The sequence below is a fragment of the Ptychodera flava genome, chromosome 7 (genome assembly GCF_041260155.1).
Source record: "Ptychodera flava strain L36383 chromosome 7, AS_Pfla_20210202, whole genome shotgun sequence".
NCBI lineage: Eukaryota > Metazoa > Hemichordata > Enteropneusta > Ptychoderidae > Ptychodera > Ptychodera flava.
Genome location: NC_091934.1, coordinates 4,224,267 through 4,245,268, shown reverse-complemented (window position 1 = coordinate 4,245,268; position 21,002 = coordinate 4,224,267).

Here is a 21,002-nt window from a genome sequence, read left to right as displayed (position 1 = left end):
CTTATTTTCAAGCAGGCGATTTATGTTTGTTTTTGAGATTTCGTCCATTGAAAATTCTACCCGCACGCGAAAAGCAAACAAGAATTAATTGTATGTCACCTAATGTAGAGTGTGTGGATACAATACACAAGGAAAGCGCTAAATGAGTCATGGAGTTGATCGTTTGACAGAATCTAGTATCGCTTAGTATCGAAGTTAGAGTCAGTCCTTGGAAGTCGGATTTGTGAAAACCTGTAAGGTGGTGAAATCGATATATATATCGGATATTTACCCGCGATTTGACAAAATGTAGTATCGCCTAGTATCAAAGTTAGAGTCAGTCCTTTGAAGTCGGGTTTCACCAGAGCAGTAAGGTGGTGAAATGTCCGATATATTTTGGATATTTACCAGCGATTTGACAAAATCTAGTATCGTCTAGTATCGTGTAGTATCAAAGCTAAAGTCAGTCCTTTGAAGTCGGGTTTGGCAAAACCTGCTAGGTGGTGATATCTCATATATATATATATATATATATATATATATATATATTATATTATAATATATATATATATATATATATATATATATATATATATATATATATATTACCAGCGATTTGACAGAATCTAGTATTGTCTAGCATCGAAGCTAGAGTCAGTCCTCGGAAGTCGGGTTTGACCAGAACTGTGAGGTGGTGAAATCTCCGATATATGTCGGATATTACCCGCGATTTGATAAAATCTACTATCGTCTAGTATCGAAGCTAGAGTCAGTCCTTTGAAGTCGGGTTTGGCAAAACCTGTAATTTGGTGAAATCTCCGATATATACCGGATATTTACCCGCGATTTGACAGAATCTATATCGTCTAGTATCGAAACTAGAGTCAGTCCTTGGAAGTCGGGTTTGACCAAAACTGTAAGGTGGAGAAATCTCCGATATCGGATATTTACCCGCGATTTGACAGAATCTAGTTTCGTCCAGTATCGAAGTTAGAGTCAGTCCTTGGAAGTCGGGCTTGACCAGAACTGTAAGGTGGTGTAATCTCCAATATATATCGGTTATTTACCCGCGATTTGACAGAATCTAGTATCGTCTTGTATCGATATTAGAGTTCCCAAATTGCCGATAAACATCGAGTAAATATCGGCGATTTCACAGACCGGGCGTGCAATGGCACAAAGCAATTACAGTAAAATACGATCAAGCTGCAGAACTTTATTAAACAAGGTGTTGTTTTAATCGATGTGTATCAGCGATTTTTACGACATTAACACACTGGGCTTGATGTGGTCTTGTTTACATCTTTAATCAGCTACATGCTCTCAGTTACGCAACACACCAGGGCCACTCCATGCATGTCTGATAGAGAAACATAAACAAATCACCACACCTTGCAATGTCATGTATCTTTCTTTTTTATTAGTTATGAACAAGTGAGCGTGCATTCAGACACCTATACATAACATTACCCGAATAGCTTCATTTATGATCCTTGACACTCACATATCAGCTGTGCGTAGACCCCAGTAATTGTGCCCTGGCGGGACCTTGTCCCGCTCTTATTCAGTCAATCACACCAGTCGGCCACCCCTTAAAGTTAGTGGCACACTGCTCTAAGTACTTCCGTGGCAGTATACTTGACAACGTCATCCTGGCGTACAAAACCTGGGCGCCAAAGTTGCCTTACACAAGGCGCCGAGATTAGGGTTCGTGTAGCTAGGGTTCGTGTGACTGCTAGCTGAATTTGACAGCGGGCATTGCAGTCTGTTGTGCCGTCTTTGACTTTCCAGTGTACAATATATCATACATCACTAATCGATCTTCTGACTGACGAGGTATTAGACTGCAGCCTTATGAACATTGAGGCGACTTAACCGATCCAAATGCTTTTCGCTAACTTGAAAGTGCTCGCACTAAGAAAGATATGAGTAAAATTTCAGTTGAATCTGTGTGTTTGTTTTTGAGAAGAAGATTTTTAATGATTAAACTGCGATTTTCGCTATATTCAATACTGCGAACAAACCTACTGACTGACCCAAACGCCTTTTGGAAATTAAAAAGAACTACCACCAGGGATTATAAGTGTAAAATTTTAGTTCAATCTGTGTATTTGTTCTGGAAGAAAAGATTTTTAAAGATTAAATTGCGATTTCACAAAATCCAATATTGCGGCCAAACCACGTGACCGATCGAAATTTTTTTTCCAAACTTGAAAGAGATCACTGTAAGAATAACATGAGTAAAATTTCAGATTAATCAGTGTTTTGGTTCTGGAGAAGAAGATTTTTAAAGATTAAATTACGATTTTTCGCAAAATCCAATATGGCTGCTAAACCACGTGACCGATCCAAACGCCTTTCGCAAACTTAAAAGAGATCACACTAAAGATTATATATGTAAAATTTTATTTCAATCGGTGAACTGGTTCAGGAGAAGAAGATTTTTAAAGATTAAATTGTGATTTCACATAATCCAATATGGCGGCCAAACCACGTGACCGATCGAAATGGTTTTTGCAAACTTGAAAGAGATGACACTAAGGATGACATGAGTAAAATTTCAGCTTAATCGGTGTTTTGGTTCTGGAGAAGAAGATTTTTAAAGATTAAATGAGTATTTTTGAAAAGCCAATATGGCGGCCAAGGTCACGTGACCGCACGCGATTTTATTTGCAAATTCTAAAGACATTAGGTCAGGCTTGCTATACAAAAAATTTCAAATCGACTAGACCCCTAGGTCTTCTGGAGAAGCCGTTTTTAGGTTTTTGGAAAATCCAATATGGCCGCCAGGTCACGTGACCAATCAAAATTTCAAGGGTCAGGTGCACGAGTACTAATTGACACCTATTTGCCCTGCAAATTTGAGAAGTTTTCGTTCAGCCGTTTAAGAGATCTAGGTCGACAAAGAATCGGCAGAAGAAGAAGAAGAAAAAGAGGAAGAAGAGGAAGTAGTAGAACTTGAGCAATAACAATAGGGTCCCAGCCGGTCGGCTTGGGCCCCTAAGAAGAAGAAGAAGAAGAAAGTTGAACTCCTATAAAACCAATAGGGGCCCAGCCGGTCGGCTTGGGCCCCTAATTAAAGCTGCAAGCAGCGTTGGCGGGGCCCAAGCGGATAACATGGTTGAAAGATCTTGCACTAATGATATTATGTGCAAAATTCGATCTTGGAAAAGTATGATTTTGAAGATCATCTCATAGTTACTGTACGTGTCAGTGGGAATTGCATGTTTTACGTAAAATCCAATATGGCGGCCAAATATGAAGGGTGTAGCACTTGTGGTTACTGAGTTATGGACATATACTCATATTTAAGGGCAAAGGTCATCGAGGTCACGTGATATTTTGTCAAAAAAATTGTAATGCTAAGTTATCCCTATATACCAAAATCATACCTCTAGCTCTATTGGCTGGCTCAGAATTAGATATGCACATAATTAATGAGGCACAGGATGTGGTGTCATAAGGTCTCCCATCATACCAAATATGAAGGGTGTAGCACTTGTCGTTACTGAGTTATTGACATATACGTATATTCAAGGTCAAAGGTCATCGAGGTCACGTGACATTTTGTCAAAAAATTGTAATGCTAAGTTATCCCTATATACCAAAAATCAGACCTCTAGCTCTATTGGCTGGCTCAGAATTAGATATGCACATAATTAATGAGGTACAGGATGTGGTGTCATAAGGTCTCCCATCATACCAAATATGAAGGGTGTAGCACTTGTGGTTACTGAGTTATGGACATATACGTATATTCAAGGTCAAAGGTCATCGAGGTCACGTGATATTTTGTTAAGAAAATTGTATTGCTAAGTCATGCCTATATACCAAAAATCAGACCTCTAGCTCTATTGGCTTGCCCAGAATTAGATATGTGCATAATTAATGAGGTACAGGATGTGGTGTCATAAGGTCTCCCATCATACCAAATATGAAGGGTGTAGCACTTGTGGTTCCTAAGTTATGGACGTATATGTATATTTGAGGTCAAAGGTCATCGAAGTCATGTGACATTTTGTTAAAAAAATTGTTTTTCGTAGTTATCCCTATATACCAAAAATCTGACCTCTTGCTCTATTAGATTGCCCAGAATTAGATATGACTCTTACATAGGCCAGAATAAGTCATTTGTATAGCTTAGCTGCAGAGGTATAGGGGAGGTCAAAGGTCATTGAAAAAACAGAAAAATAATACTTTAAAAATTTTCTTCTCAATAACTGCCTGGTTAATTTCCTTGAAATTTATTATATAGCATCTAGTAGTATGGCCTATAAAGTTTGCGACAAGATTTTGGTGTTAGTTCTGGAGAAGAAGTTTTTGAATGATTAAATTGCGATTTTTAGAAAATCCAATGTGGCGGCCAAATCATGTGACCAATCCAAATGTCTTTCTCAAACTTAAAAGAGATCACTCTAAGGACGACATGAGTAAAATTTCAGTTAAATCGGTGTGTTTGTTCTGGAGAAGAAGATTTTTAATGATTAAATTGCGATTTTCGTAAAATCCAAGATGGCGGCCAAATCACATGACCGATCCAAACGTCTTTCGCAAACTTGAAAGAGATCACTCTAAGGATGACATGAGTAAAATTTCAGTTAAATCGGTGTGTTGGTTCTGGAGAAGAAGATTTTTAATGATTAAATTGCGATTTTCGTAAAATCCAAGATGGCGGCCAAATCACGTGACCGATCCAAACGTCTTTCGCAAACTTGAAAGAGATTACTCTAAGGATGACATGAGCAAAATTTCAGTTAAATCGGTGTGTTTGTTCTGGAGAAGAAGATTTTTAATGATTAAATTGCGATTTTCGTAAAATCCAAGATGGCGGCCAAATCACGTGACCGATCCAAACGTCTTTCGCAAACTTGAAAGAGATCACTCTAAGGATGACATGAGTAAAATTTCAGCTAAATCTGTAAGTTGGTTCTGGAGAAGAAGATTTTTAAAATTAAATCGGTATTTTTCGAAAATTCAAGATGGCCGCCAGGTCGCGCGACTATTCAAAATTTCTATACCCAGGTGCACGAGATCTCATAGGTACCTATTAGCCCTGCAAGTTTTAGAAGTTTGCGGTAAGCGGTGTTTGAGTTCTAGGTCGACAAAAAAAGAGCGGAAGAAGAAGAAGAAGAAGAATTAAAGCTGCAAGCAGCGTTGGCGGGGCCCAAGCGGTTAACATGGTTGAAAAATCTTGCACTAATGATATTATGTGCAAAATTCGAGCTTCAAAAAGTAGGATTTTGAACATCATCGAATAGTTACTGTATGTTTCACTTGGAATTTAATTTTTTACGGAAAATCCAATATGGCGGCCAAACCACGTGACTGATCAAAACGCATTTTGCAAACTTGAAACACATCACACTTAAGATGGTATATGCAAAATTTCAGTCAAATCGGTGTTTGTTAAGGAGAAGAAGATTTTAAAGATTAAATCACAATTTTCGAAAAATCCAATATGGCGGCCAAACCACGAGACCGATCAAAACGCCTTTCGCAAACTTGAAAGAGATCACACTTAAGATGTTACATATCAAATTTCAGTCGAATCTGTGTGTTGGTTCTGGGAGAAGAAGATTTTTAGAGATTAAATCACAATTTTCTCAAAATCCAATATGGCGGCCAGACCACGTGACCGATATAAATGCCTTTTGCAAATTTGAAAGAGATCACACTTAAGATGTTACACTTCAAATTTCAGTCGAATCTGTTTGTTGGTTCTGGAGAAGAAAATTTTTAAAGATTAAATCACGATTTTAGCAAAATCCAATATGGCGGCCAACCACGTGACCGATCAAAATGCGTTTCGCAAACTTGAAACACATCACACTTAAGATGTTACATGTCAAATTTCTGTCGAATCAGTGTGTTGGTTCTAGAGAAGAAGATTTTTAAAGATTAAATCACGATTTTCGCAAAAATCCAATATGGCGGCCAGACCACGTGACCGATCAAAACGCCCTTCGCAAACTTGAAAGAGATCACACTTAAGATGTTAAATGTGAAATTTCAGTCGAATCAGTGTGTTGGTTCTAGAGAAGAAGATTTTTAAAGATTAAATCACGATTTTCGCAAAAATCCAATATGGCGGCCAGACCACGTGACCAATCAAAACGCCTTTCGCAAACTTGAAAGAGATCACACTTAAGATGTTAAATGTGAAATTTCAGTCCAATCGGTGTTTTGGTTCTGGAGAAGAAGATTTTGAAGATAAATGGGTATTTTTCAAAATCCAATATGGCGGCCAAGGTCACGTGACCGCATGCGATTTTATTGGCAAATTCTTAAGACCTTAGGCCCTGCTTGCTATGCAAAAAAATTCAAATCGACTAGACCCCTGGGTATTCTGGAGAAGCCATTTGTAGGTTTTTATAAAATCCAATATGGCCGCCATGTCACGTGACCAATGAAAATTTCAAGGGTCAGGTGCACGAGTACTAATTGACAGCAATAAGTCCTGCAAGTTTGAGAAGTTTTCGTTCAGCCGTTTAAGAGATCTAGGTTGACAAAGAAACGGCAGAAGAAGAAGAAGAAGAGGAAGAAGAAATAGTAGAACTCGAGCAATAACAATAGGGGCCCAGCCGGTCGGCTTGGGCCCCTAAGTAGAAGAAGAAGAAGAAGAAGAAGAAAGTTGAACTCCTATAAAACCAATAGGGGCCCAGCCGGTCGGCTTGGGCCCCTAATTAAAGCTGCAAGCAGCGTTGGCGGGGCCCAAGCGGTTAACATGGTTGAAATATCCTGCACTAATGATATTATATGCAACATTTGAGCTTCAAATAGTAGGATTTTGAACATCATCTAATAGTTACTTTACGTTTCACTTGAAATTTAATATTTTACGGAAAATCCAATATGGCGGCCAAACCACGTGACCGATCAAAACGCATTTCGCAAACTTAAAATCACATCACACTTAAGATGGTATATGAAAATTTCTGTCAAATCAGTGTTTGTTTGGGAGAAGAAGATTTTTAAAGATTAAATCACGATTTTCGAAAAATCCAATATGGCAGCCAAACCACGTGACCGATCCAAACGCCTTTTGCAAACTTGAAAGAGATCACACTTAAGATGTTACATGTCAAATTTCAGTTGAATCGGTGTGTTGGTTGTGGAGAAGAAAATTTTTAAATATTAATTCATGATTTTCGTAAAATCCAATATGGCGGCCAAACCACATGACCGATCAAAACGCCTTTCGCAAATTTGAAAGCGATCGCACTTAAGATGTTACATGTCAAATTTCAGTTGAATCGGTGTGTTGGTTCTGGAGAAGAAGATTTTTAAAGATTAAATCACGATTTTCGCAAAAATCCAATATGGCGGCCAGACCACATGACCGATCAAAACGCCTTTCGCAAACTTGAAAGAGATCACACTTAAGATGTTACATGTCAAATTTCAGTCGAATCGGTGTGTTGGTTCTGGAGAAGAAGATTTTTAAAGATTATATTACGATTTTCGCAAAATCCAATATGGCGGCCAGACCACGTGACCGATCAAAACGCCTTTCGCAAAATTGAAAGAGATCACACTTAAGATGTAACATGTGAAATTTCAGTCGTATCGGTGTGTTAGTTCTGGAGAAGAAGATTTTTAAAGATTAAATCACGATTTTCGCAAAAATCCAATATGGCGGCCAGACCACGTGACCAATCAAAACGCCTTTCGCAAACTTGAAAGAGATCACACTTAAGATGTTACATGTCAAATTTCAGTCGAATCAGTGTGTTGGTTCTGGAGAAGAAGATTTTTGAAGATTAAATCACGATTTTCTCAAAATCCAATATGGCGGCCAAACCACGTGACTGATCAAAACGCCTTTCGCAAACTTGAAAGAGATAACACTTAAGATGTTACATGTGAAATTTCAGTCGAATCGGTGTTTTGGTTCTGGAGAAGAAGATTTTTAAAGATTAAATGGGTATTTTTCAAAAATCCAATATGGCGGCCAAGGTCACGTGACCGCATGCGATTTTATTGGCAAATTCTGAAGACCTTAGGCCATGCTTGCTATACAAAAAATTTCAAATCGACTAGACCCCTGGGTCTTCTGGAGAAGCCATTTTTAGGTTTTTGGAAAATCCAATATGGCCGCCAGGTCACGTGACCAATCGAAAATTGTATACCCAGGTGCACGAGATCTTATAGGTACCTATTAGCCCTGCAAGTTTCAGAAGTTTGCGGTAAGCGGTGTTTGAGTTCTAGGTCGCCAAAAAAAGAGCGGAAGAACGAAAAGAAGAAGATTAAAGCTGCAAGCAGCGTTGGCGGGGCCCAAGCGGTTAACATGGTTGAAAAATCTTGCACTAATGATATTATGTGCAAAATTCGAGCTTTAAAAAGTAGGATTTTGAACATCATCTAATAGTTACTGTACGTTTCACTTGGAATTTAATATTTTACGGAAAATCCAATATGGCAGCCAAACCACGTGACCGATCCAAACGCCTTTCACTTTTGCAAACTTGAAAGAGATCACACTTAAGATGTTACACATAAAATTTCAGCTCAATCAGTGTGTTTGTTGTGGAGAAGAAAATTTTTATAGATTAAATCATGATTTTCCTAAAATCCAATATGGCGGCCAAACCACGTGACCGATCAAGATGCCTTTCGCAAACTTGAAAGAGATCACACATAAGATGTTACATGTGAAATTTCAGTTGAATCGGTGTGTTGGTTCTGGAGAAAAAGATTTTTAAAGATTAAATCACGATTTTCGCAAAATCCAATATGGCGGCCATTCCACGTGACCGATCAAGATGCCTTTCGCAAAATTGAAAGAGATCACACTTAAGATGTTATACATAAAATTTCAGCTCAATCGGTGGGTTGGTTGTGGAGAAGGAAATTTTTAAAGAGTAAATCATGATTTTCCTAAAATCCAATATGGCGGCCAAACCACGTGACCGATCAAGATGCCTTTCGCAAACTTGAAAGAGATCACACTTAAGATGTTACATGTCAAATTTCAGTCGAAGTGGTATGTTGATTCTGGAGAAGAAGATTTTTAAAGATTAAATCACGATTTTCGCAAAATCCAATATGGCGGCCAAACTACGTGACCGATCCAAACGCCTTTCGCAAACTTGAAAGAGATCACACTTAAGATGTTACACATAAAATTTCAGCTCAATCGGTGCGTTGGTTAGGGAGAAGAAAATGTTTAAAGATTAAATCATGATTTTCCTAAAATCCAATATGGTGGCCAAACCACATGACCGATCAAAAACGCCTTTCGCAAACTTGAAAGAGATCACACTTAAGATGTTACATGTCAAATTTCAGTCGAAGTGGCGTATTGGTTCTGGAGAAGATTTTTAAAGATTAAATCATGATTTTAGCAAAATCCAATATGGCCGCCAGGTCACGTGACCGATTAAAACGCCTTTCGCAAACTTGAAAGATATCACACTTAAGATGTAACATGTGAAATTTCAGTCGAATCGGTGTGTTGGTTCTGGAGGAGAAGATTTTTAAAGATTAAATCATGATTTTCGCAAAAATCCAATATGGCGGCCAGACCACGTGACCGATCAAAACGCCTTTCGCAAACTTGAAAGAGATCACACTTAAGATGTTACATGTCAAATTTCAGTCAAATCGGTGTATTGGTTCTGGAGAAGAAGATTTTTGAAGATTAAACACGATTTTCTCAAATCCAATATGGCGGCCAAACCACGTGACCGATCCAAACGCCTTTCGCAAACTTTGAAGAGATCACACTTAAGATGTTACATGTGAAATTTCAGTCGAATCGGTGTATTGGTTCTGGAGAAGAAGATTTTTAAAGATTAAATTGATATTTTCGAAAATCCAATATGGCGGCCAAGGTCACGTGACCGCATGCGATTTTATTGGCAAATTCTTAAGACCTTAGGCCATGCTTGCTATACAAAAAATTTCAAATCGACTAGACCCCTGGGTATTCTGGAAAGCCATTTTTAGGTTTTTGGAAAATCCAATATGGCCGCCAGGTCACGTGACCAATCAAAATTTGTATACCCAGGTGCACGAGATCTCATAGTTACCTATTAGCCCTGCAAGTTTCAGAAGTTTGCGGTAAGCGGTGTTTGAGTTCTAGGTCGACAAAAAAAGAGCGGAAGAAGAAGAAGAAGTAGAAGAAGAAAGTTGAATTCCTATAAAACCAATAGGGGCCCAGCCGGTAGGCTTGGGCCCCTAAATATTGAACTCCTATAAAACCAATAGGGGCCCAGCCGGTAGGCTTGGGCCCCTAATTAAAGCTGCAAGCAGCGTTGGCGGGGCCCAAGCGGTTAACATGGTTGAAAAATCTTGCACTAATGATATTATGTGCAAAATTCGAGCTTGCAAAAGTAGGATTTTGAACATCATCTAATAGTTACTGTACGTTTCACTTGGAATTTAATATTTCACAAACTTGAAACACATCACTTTAAAGATGGTATATGCAAAATTTCAGTCAATTCGATGTTTGTTCGGGAGAAGAAGATTTTTAAAGATTAAATCACGATTTTCGAAAAAATCCAATATGGCGGCCAAACCACGTGACCGATCAAAAGGCCTTTCACAAACTTGAAAGAGATCACACTTAAGATGTTACATGTCAGAGATCACACTTAAGATGTTACATGTCCAATTTCAATCGAATGTGTGTATTGGTTCTGGAGTAGAAGATTTTTAAAGATTAAATCACGATTTTTGCAAAATCCAATATGGCGGCCAAACCATGTGACCGATCAAAACGCCTTTCGGAAACTCGAAAGAGATCACACTTAAGATGTTACATGTCAAATTTCAGTTGAATCGGTGTGTTGGTTCTGGAGAAGAAGATTTCAACGATTAAATCACATTTTTCGCAAAATCCAATATGGCGGCCAGACCAAGTGACCGATCAAAACGCCTTTCGCAAACTTGAAAGAGATCACACTTAAGATGTTATATGTCAAATTTCAGTCGAATCGGTGTGTTGGTTCTGGAGAAGAAGATTTTAAAGATTAAATCACGATTTTCGCAAAATCCAATATGGCGGCCAGACCACGTGACCGATCAAAACGCCTTTCGCAAACTTGAAAGAGATCACACTTAAGATGCTACATGTCAAATTTCAGTCGAATCGGTGTGACCGATCAAACGCCTTTCGCAAACTTGAAAGAGATCACACTTAAGATGCTACATGTGAAATTTCAGTCAAATCGGTGTTTTGGTTCTGGAGAAGAAGATTTTTAAAGATTAAATCACGATTTTCGCAAATCCAATATGGCGGCCAAGGTCACGTGACCGCATGCGATTTTATTGGCAAATTCTTAAGACCTTAGGCCATGCTTGCTATACAAAAAATTTCAAATCGACTAGACCCCTGGGTCTTCTGGAGAAGCCATTTTTAGGTTTTTGGAAAATCCAATATGGCCGCCAGGTCACGTGACCAATCGAAATTTGTATACCCAGGTGCACGAGATCTCATAGGTACCTATTAGCCCTGCAAGTTTCAGAAGTTTGCGGTAAGCGGTGTTTGAGTTCTAGGTCGACAAAAAAAGAGCGGAAGAAGAAGCAGTAGAAGAAGAAGAAAGTTGAACTCCTACGAAACCAATAGGGGCCCAGCCGGTAGGCTTGGGCCCCTAATTAAAGCTGCAAGCAGCGTTGGCGGGGCCCAAGCGATTAACATGGTTTCCAGTTCTTGCAGTGATTTTATTATGTGCAAAATTTCAGCTTGAAAACAGTCAAGTTGTTGTAAAGAAGAATTTTGAACATCATCTCATATTTACTGTCTGTTTCAATCGTAATCGTATGTTTTATGCAAATACAATATGGCAGCAAAACCATGTGACCGATCAAATTGCCTTTCACAAACTTGAAAGAGCTCTCACTAAGAACGACAAAAGTGGAATTTCACTGCCATCAGTGTTCTGGTTCTGGAGAATAAGATTTTAGAGATAAATTGCAATTTTCGCGAAATCAAATATGGAGTCTGAAACTGAGCACGGTGAGCTACCAAAAATTTCTTTCAAAAGTACAAGACATATATGAAATAGATGCTACTCAAAATTGACAATACTGGAAGACTGAAATATTCCATCAAATTAATGTATTCATCTCTGAAATTTTGAGTGTAATAATTGCAAATTTGGTTAAAAAATAAATAATTAGTCATATATTTTTTCATTTCATCTCCACTGTTCAAAGTTTTACTTTTGTATAATGTTATGACAAAACTGTGAAAATTTAGTAAATCAAGCATGGTGAACCCCTCTTTTTTCTTTAATATTTGATTATTCTCATATGCTAGAACGCAAAAATTTCCATGTGTTCTTCCCTGTGTTGCTTTCTGGCCTGATCTTGTTTAGGTAATGTTTAACTGTCATGAGCGTCATTTGACACAAACTCTTCTTCAACTACAATGTATATCGGAGTCAGAGCTATCTCTGTCACTGCTCACGTATATACTACAGTAGCAGGGCAGTATCTTATTTGAATGACAAATAAATGGTATTAATTTTTCATTAAATTACCTACAAAAAACTTGGAATCGGAAAATGTAAAACATAAAAGGGAACCTATAAATTTTCAAGTGCCCCCTACAGGTAGAGCAAAATTTTCAAGTCCCCCTCTACTACCCCTAAAGTTTTCGATTCCCCCTTCCTGAATGAATACCTCCGGCCCCCCTAACCCTTTTTGTGAATGCAGCCTTAGTAACAAACCTGCAACATTGTGCCCTGGTAGGACCTTGTTCGGCTCTTATTCAGTCAATCACAGCAGTCGGCCACCCCTTAAAGCTAGTGGCACACTCCTCTAAGTACGTCCGTGGCTGAGTATACTTGACAACGTCATCCTGGCGTACAAAAGCTGGTCGCTGAAGTTGCCATACACAGGGGGCCGAGATTAGGGTTCTACTGACGGCTAGCTGAATTTGACAGCGGCCATTGCAGTCTGTTGTGCCGTCTTTGACTGTCAAGTGTACAATATAACATACATCACTGATCGATCTTCTGACTGACGAGGTTTTAAACTGCAGCCTTATGAACATTTGGGCGACTTAACGATCAAAACACCTTTCGCAAACTTGAAAGTGCTCGCACTAAGAAAGATAAGAGTAAAATTTCAATTGAATATGTGTGTTGGTTTTTGAGAAGAAAATTTCTAATGATTAAATTGCCATTTTCGCTATATTCAATACGGCGAACAAACCTCCTGACTGACCAAAACGCCTTTCGGAAATTAAAAAGAACTACCACTAGGGATTATGAGTGTAAAATTTTAGTTCAATCTGTGTATTTGTTCTGGAGGAGAATATTTTTAAGGATTAAATGACCAGTTTCGCAAAATCAAATACGACAACCAACCATGTAACCGATCCAAACCTCTTTTGCAAGCTTGAAAGAGATCACACTTTAGATGATATACCGGTATATATAAATTTCAATTGAATCTGTGTGTTTGTTCTGGAGTGGAAGATTTTTAAGAGTAAATTACGATTTTTGCAAAATGCAATATGGCGGCAAAACCATGTGACCTATCCAAATGCCTTTCACAAACTTGAAAGAGATAAGGATAAAGATGATACATGTAAAATTTCAGTCGATTCTGTGTATTGGTTCTAGAGAAGATGATTTTGAAAGATGAAATTGCGATTCTCGCAAAATCCAATATGGCGGCCAAACCACGTGACCGATCCAAACGCCTTTCGGAAACTTGAAAGAGATCACACTTACGATGATATATGTAAAATTTTAGTTCTATCAGTGTATTAGTTCACGAGAAGAAGATATTTAAAGATGAAATTACGATTGTCGCAAAATCCAATATGGCGGCCAAACCACGTGACCGATCAAAAGCCTTTCGCAAACTTGAAAGAGATCACAATAAAGATGATATATGTAAAATTGTAGTTCTATCGGTGTATTGGTTCAGGAGAAGAAATTTTTAAAACTGAAATTGCGATATTCACAAAATTCAATATGGCGGCCAAACCACGTGACCGATCGAAATGCCTTTCGCAAACTTGAAAGATATCACACTAAAGATGATATATATTAAATTTAGTTCTATCGGTGTATTGGTTCAGGAGAAGAAGATTTTAAAAGATGAAATTGCGATTTTCAAAAATTCAATATGGCGGCCAAACCATGTGACTGATCAAAATGCCCTTTGCAAACTTGAAAGAGATGGCATTCGAGATCATACTGGTGAAATTTCAATTCAATCAGTGCGTTGGTTCTATAGAAGAAGATTTTTAAAGATTAAATGAGTATTTTAAAAAATCCAATATGGCGGCCAAGGTCACGTGACCGCATGCGATTTTATTTGCAAATTCTAAAGACCTTAGGTCATGCTTGCTTTACAAAAAATTTCAAATCAACTAGACCCCTAGGTCTTCTGGAGAAGCCGTTTTTAGGTTTTTGGAAAATCCAATATGGCCGCCAGGTCACGTGACCAATCAAAATTTCAAGGGTCAGGTGCACGAGTACTAATTGACACCTACTAGCTCTGCAAATTTGAGAAGTTTTCATTCAGCCGTTTAAGAGATCTAGGTCGACAAAGAATCGGCAGAAGAAGAAGAAAAAGAGGATTAAAGCTGCAAGCAGCGTTGGCGGGGCCCAAGCGGATAACATGGTTGAAAGATCTTGCACTCATGATATTATGTGCAAAATTCGATCTTGGAAAAGTATGATCTTGAACATAATCTCATAGTTACTGTACGTGTCAGTGGGAATTGCATGTTTTACGTAAAATCCATTATGGCGGCGAAATATGAAGGATGTAGCACTTGTGGTTACTGAGTTATGGACATATACTCATATTTAAGGGCAAAGGTCATCGAGGTCACGTGACATTTTGTCAAAAAAATTGTAAAGCTTAGTTATCCCTATATACAAAAAATCAGACCTCTAGCTCTATTGGCTGGCTCAGAATTAGATATGCGCATAATTGATGAGGTACAGGATGTGGTGTCATAAGGTCTCCAATCATACCAAATATGAAGGCTGTAGCACTTGTGGTTACTGAGTTACTGACATATACGTATATTCAAGGTCAAAGGTCATCAAGGTCACGTGATATTTTGTCGAAAAAATTGTATTGCTAAGTTATCCCTATATACCAAAAATCAGACCTCTAGCTCTATTGGCTGGCTCAGAATTAGATATGCGCATAATTAATGAGGTACAGGATGTAGTGTCATAAGGTCTCCCATCATACCAAATATGAAGGGTGTAGCACTTGTGGTTACTGAGTAATGGACAAATGTGCATATCCAAGGTCAAAGGTCATCGAGGTCACATGACATTTTGTCAAAAAAATTGTAATGCTAAGTTATCCCTATATACCAAAAATCAGACCTTTAGCTCTATTGGCTGGCTCAGAATTAGATATGCGCATAATTAATGAGGTACAGGATATGTTGTCATAAGGTCTCCCATCTTATCAAATATGAAGAGTATAGCACTTGTGGTTACTGAGTTATGGACATATACGTATATTCAAGGTCAAAGGTCATGAATGTCACATGATATTTTGTCAAAAAAAATTGTATTGCTAAGTTATCCCTATATACCAAAAATCAGACCTTTGCGAAAAGATTTTGGTGTTACTTCAGAAGAAGAAGATTTTTGAAGATTAAATTGGTATTTTTTGAAAATCCAATATGGCGACCAAATCACGTGACCGATCCAAATGTCTTTCGCAAACTTAAAAGAGATCACTCTAAGGATGACATGAGTAAAATTTCAGTTAAATCGGTGTGTTTGTTCTGGAGAAGAAGAATTTTAATGATTAAATTGCGATTTTCGTAAAATCCAAGATGGCGGCCAAATCATGTGACCAATCCAAACGTCTTTCGCAAACTTGAAACAGATCACTCTAAGGATGACATGAGTAAAATTTCAGTTAAGTCGGTGTGTTTGTTCTGGAGAAGAAGATTTTTAGTGATGAAATTGAGATTTTCGTAAAATCCAAGATGGCGGCCAAATCACGTGACCGATCAAAACGTCTTTCACAAACTTGAAAGAGATCACTCTAAGAATGACATGAGTAAAATTTCAGTTAAATCGGTGTGTTGGTTCTGGAGAAGAAGATTTTTAATGATTAAATTGCGATTTTCGTAAAATCCAAGATGGCGGCCAAATCACGTGACCTATCCAAACGTCTTTCGCAAACTTGAAAGAGATCACTCTAAAGATGACATGAGTGAAATTTCAGTGAAATCGGTGTGTTGGTTCTGGAGAAGAAGATTTTTAATGATTAAATTGCGATTTTCGTAAAATCCAAGATGGCGGCCAAATCACGTGACCGATCCAAACGTCTTTCGCAAACTTGAAAGAGATCACTCTAAGGATGACATGAGTAAAATTTCAGTTTAATCGGTGTGTTGGTTCTGGAGAAGAAGATTTTTAAAATTAAATCGGTATTTTTCGAAAATCCAATATGGCCGCCAGGTCGCGCGACTATTCGAAATTTCTATACCCAGGTGCACGAGATCTCATAGGTACCTATTAGCCCTGCAAGTTTTAGAAGTTTGCGTGGGGCGGTGTTTGAGTTCTAGGTCGACAAAAAAAGAGCGGAAGAAGAAGAAGAAGAAGAATTAAAGCTGCAAGCAGCGTTTGCGGGGCCCAAGCGGATAACATGGTTGAAAGATCTTGCACTAATGATATTATGTGCAAAATTCGATCTTGGAAAAGTATGATTTTGAACATCATCTCATAGTTACTGTACTTGTCAGTGGGAATTGCATGTTTTACGTAAAATCCAATATGGTGGCGAAATATGAAGGATGTAGCACTTGTGGTTACTGAGTTATGGACATATACTCATATTCAAGGTCAAAGGTCATCGAGATCACACGACATTTTGTCAAAAAATTGTAAAGCTTAGTTATCCCTATATACCAAATATCAGACCTCTACCTCTATTGGCTGGCTCAGAATTAGATATGCGCATAATTAATGAGGTACAGGATGTGGTGTCATAAGGTCTCCCATCATACCAAATATGAAGGCTGTAGCACTTGTGGTTACTGAGTTATTGACATATACGTATATTCAAGGTCAAAGGTCATCGAGGTCACGTGATATTTTGTCAAAAAAATTGTATTGCTAAGTTATCCCTATATACCAAAAATTAGACCTCTAGCTCTATTGGCTGGTTCAGAATTAGATATGCGCATAATTAATGAGGTACAGGATGTGGTGTCATAAGGTCTTCCATCATACCAAATATGAAGGGTGTAGCACTTGTGGTTACTGAGTTATGGACATATACGTATATTCAAGGTCAAAAAGGTCATCGAGGTCACGTGATATTTTGTCAAAAAAATTTTATTGCTAAGTTATCCCTATATACCAAAAATCAGACCTCTAGCTCTATTGGCTGGCTCTGAATTAGATATGCGCATAATTAATGAGGTACAGGATGTGGTGTCATAAGGTCTCCCATCGTACCAAATATGAAGGCTGTAGCACTTGTGGTTACTGAGTTATTGACATATACGTATATTCAAGGTCAAAGGTCATCGAGGTCACGTGACATTTTGTCAAAAAATTGTATTGCTAAGTTATCCCTATATACCAAAAATCAGACCTCTAGCTCTATTGGCTGGCTCAAATTAGATATGCGCATAATTAATGAGGTACAGGATGTGGTGTCATAAGGTCTCCCATCATACCAAATATGAAGGCTGTAGCACTTGTGGTTACTGAGTTATGGACATATACGTACATTCAAGGTCAAAGGTCATCGAGGTCACGTGACATTATGTCAAAAAAATTGTATTGCTAAGTTATCCCCATATACCAAAAATCAGACCTTTAGCTCTATTGGCTGGCTGAGAATTAGATATGCGCATAATTAATGAGGTACAGGATGTGGTGTCATAAGGTCTCCCATCATACCAAATATGAAGGGTGTAGCACTTGTGGTTACTGAGTTATGGACATATACTCATATTTAAGGGCAAAGGTCATCGAGGTCACGTGATATTTTGTCAAGAAAATTGTAATGCTAAGTTATCCCTATATACCAAAAATCAGACCTCTAGCTCTATTGGCTGGCTCAGAATTAGATATGCGCATAATTAATGAGGTACAGGATGTGGTGTCATAAGGTCTCCCATCATACCAAATATGAAGGGTGTAGCACTTGTGGTTACTGAGTTATGGACATATACGTTTATTCAAGGTCAAAGGTCATCGAGGTCACATGACATTTTGTCAAAAAAATTGTAATGCTAAGTTATCCCTATATACCAAAAATCAGACCTCTAGCTCTATTGGCTGGCTCAGAATTAGATATGCGCATAATTAATGAGGTACAGGATGTGGTGTCATAAGGTCTCCCATATTACCAAATATGAAGGGTGTAGCACTTGTGGTTACTGAGTTATTGACATATACGTATATTCAAGGTCAAAGGTCATCGAGGTCACGTGACATTTTGTCAAAAAAATTGTATTGCTAAGTTATCTCTATATACCAAAAATCAGACCTTTAGCTCTATTGGCTGGCTGAGAATTAGATATGCACATAAATAATGAGTAACAGGATGTGGTGTCATAAGGTCTCCCATCATACCAAATATGAAGGGTGTAGCACTTGTGGTTACTGAGTTATGGACATAGACGTTATTCAAGGTCAAAGGTCATCGAGGTCACGTGATATTTTGTCAAGAAAATTGTAATGCTAAGTTATACCTATATACCAAAAATCAGACCTCTAGCTCTATTGGCTTGCCCAGAATTAGATATGCGCATAATTAATGAGGTACAGGATGTGGTGTCATAAGGTCTCCCATCATACCAAATATGAAGGGTGTAGCACTTGTGGTTACTGAGTTATGGACATATACTCATATTTAAGGGCAAAGGTCATCGAGGTCACGTGATATTTTGTCAAGAAAATTGTAATGCTAAGTTATCCCTATATACCAAAAATCAGACCTCTAGCTCTATTGGCTGGCTCAGAATTAGATATGCGCATAATTAATGAGGTACAGGATGTGGTGTCATAAGGTCTCCCATCATACCAAATATGAAGGGTGTAGCACTTGTCGTTACTGAGTTATTGACATATACGTATATTCAAGGTCAAAGGTCATCGAGGTCACATGACATTTTGTCAAAAAAATTGTAATGCTAAGTTATCCCTATATACCAAAAATCAGACCTCTAGCTCTATTGGCTGGCTCAGAATTAGATATGCACATAATTAATGAGGTACAGGATGTGGTGTCATAAGGTCTCCCATATTACCAAATATGAAGGGTGTAGCACTTGTGGTTACTGAGTTATTGACATATACGTATATTCAAGGTCAAAGGTCATCGAGGTCACGTGACATTATGTCAAAAAATTGTATTGCTAAGTTATCCCTATATACCAAAAATCAGACCTCTAGCTCTATTGGCTGGCTCAGAATTAGATATGCGCATAATTAATGAGGTACAGGATGTGGTGTCATAAGTCTCCCATCCTACCAAATATGAAGGATGTAGCACTTGTGGTTCCTAAGTTATGGACGTATATGTATATTTGAGGTCAAAGGTCATCGAAGTCATGTGACATTTTGTTAAAAAAATTGTTTTTCGTAGTTATCCCTGTATACCAAAAATCTGACCTCTTGCTCTATTAGATTGCCCAGAATTAGATATGACTCTTACATAGGCCAGAATAAGCCATTTGTATAGCGTAGCTGCAGAGGTATAGGGGAGGTCAAAGGTCATTGAAAAATCAGAAAAAATAATACTTTAAAAATTTTCTTCTCAAAAACTGCCTGGTTAATTTCCTTGAAATTTATTATATAGCATCTAGAAGTATGGCCTATAAAGTTTGCGAAAAGATTTTGGTGTTAGTTCTGGAGAAGAAGATTTTTAATGATTAAATTGCAATTTTCGTAAAATCCAAGATGGCGGCCAAATCATGTGACCAATCCAAATGTCTTTCGCAAACTTAAAAGAGATCACTCTAAGGATGGCATGAGTAAAATTTCAGTGAAATCAGTGTGTTTGTTCTGGAGAAGAAGATTTTTAATGATTAAATTGCGATTTTCGTAAAATCCAAGATGGCGGCCAAATCATGTGACCGATCCAAACGTCTTTCACAAACTTGAAAGAGATCACTCTAAGGACGACATGAGGAAAATTTCAGTCAAATCGGTGTTTTGGTTCTGGAAAAGAAGATTTTTAATGATTAAATTGCGATTTTCGTAAAATCCAAGATGGCGGCCAAATCACGTGACCGATCCAAACGTCTCTCGCAAACTTGAAAGAGATCACTCTAAGGATGACATGAGTAAAATTTCAGTTAAATCGGTGTGTTGGTTCTGGAGAAGAAGATTTTTAATGATTAAATTGCGATTTTCGTAAAATCCAAGATGGCGGCCAAATCACGTGACCGATCCAAACGTCTCTCGCAAACTTGAAAGAGATCACTCTAAGGATGACATGAGAAAATTTCAGTTAAATCTGTGTGTTGGTTCTGGAGAAGAAGATTTTTAATGATTAAATTGCGATTTTCGTAAAATCCAAGATGGCGGCCAAATCACGTGACCGATCCAAACGTCTTTCGCAAACTTGAAAGAGATCACTCTAAGGATGACATGAGTAAAACTTCAGCTAAATCTGTATGTTGGTTCTGGAGAAGAAGATTTTTAAAATTAAATCGGTATTTTTCGAAAATTCAAGATGGAAGCCAGGTCGTGCGACTATTCAAAATTTCTATACCCAGGTGCACGAGATCTCATAGGTACCTATTAGCCCTGCAAGTTTTAGAAGTTTGCGGTAAGCGTGTTTGAGTTCTAGGTCGACAAAAAAGAGCGGAAGAGGAAGAAGAAGAAGAAGTAGAAGAAGAAGAAGAAGAAGAAAGTTGAACTCCTATAAAACCAATAGGGGCCCAGCCGGTCGGCTTGGGCCCCTAATTAAAGCTGCAAGCAGCGTTTGCGGGGCCCAAGCGGATAACTTGGTTGAAAGATCTTGCACTAATGATATTATGTGCAAAATTCGATCTTGGAAAAGTATGATTTTGAACATCATCTCATAGTTACTGTACTTGTCAGTGGGAA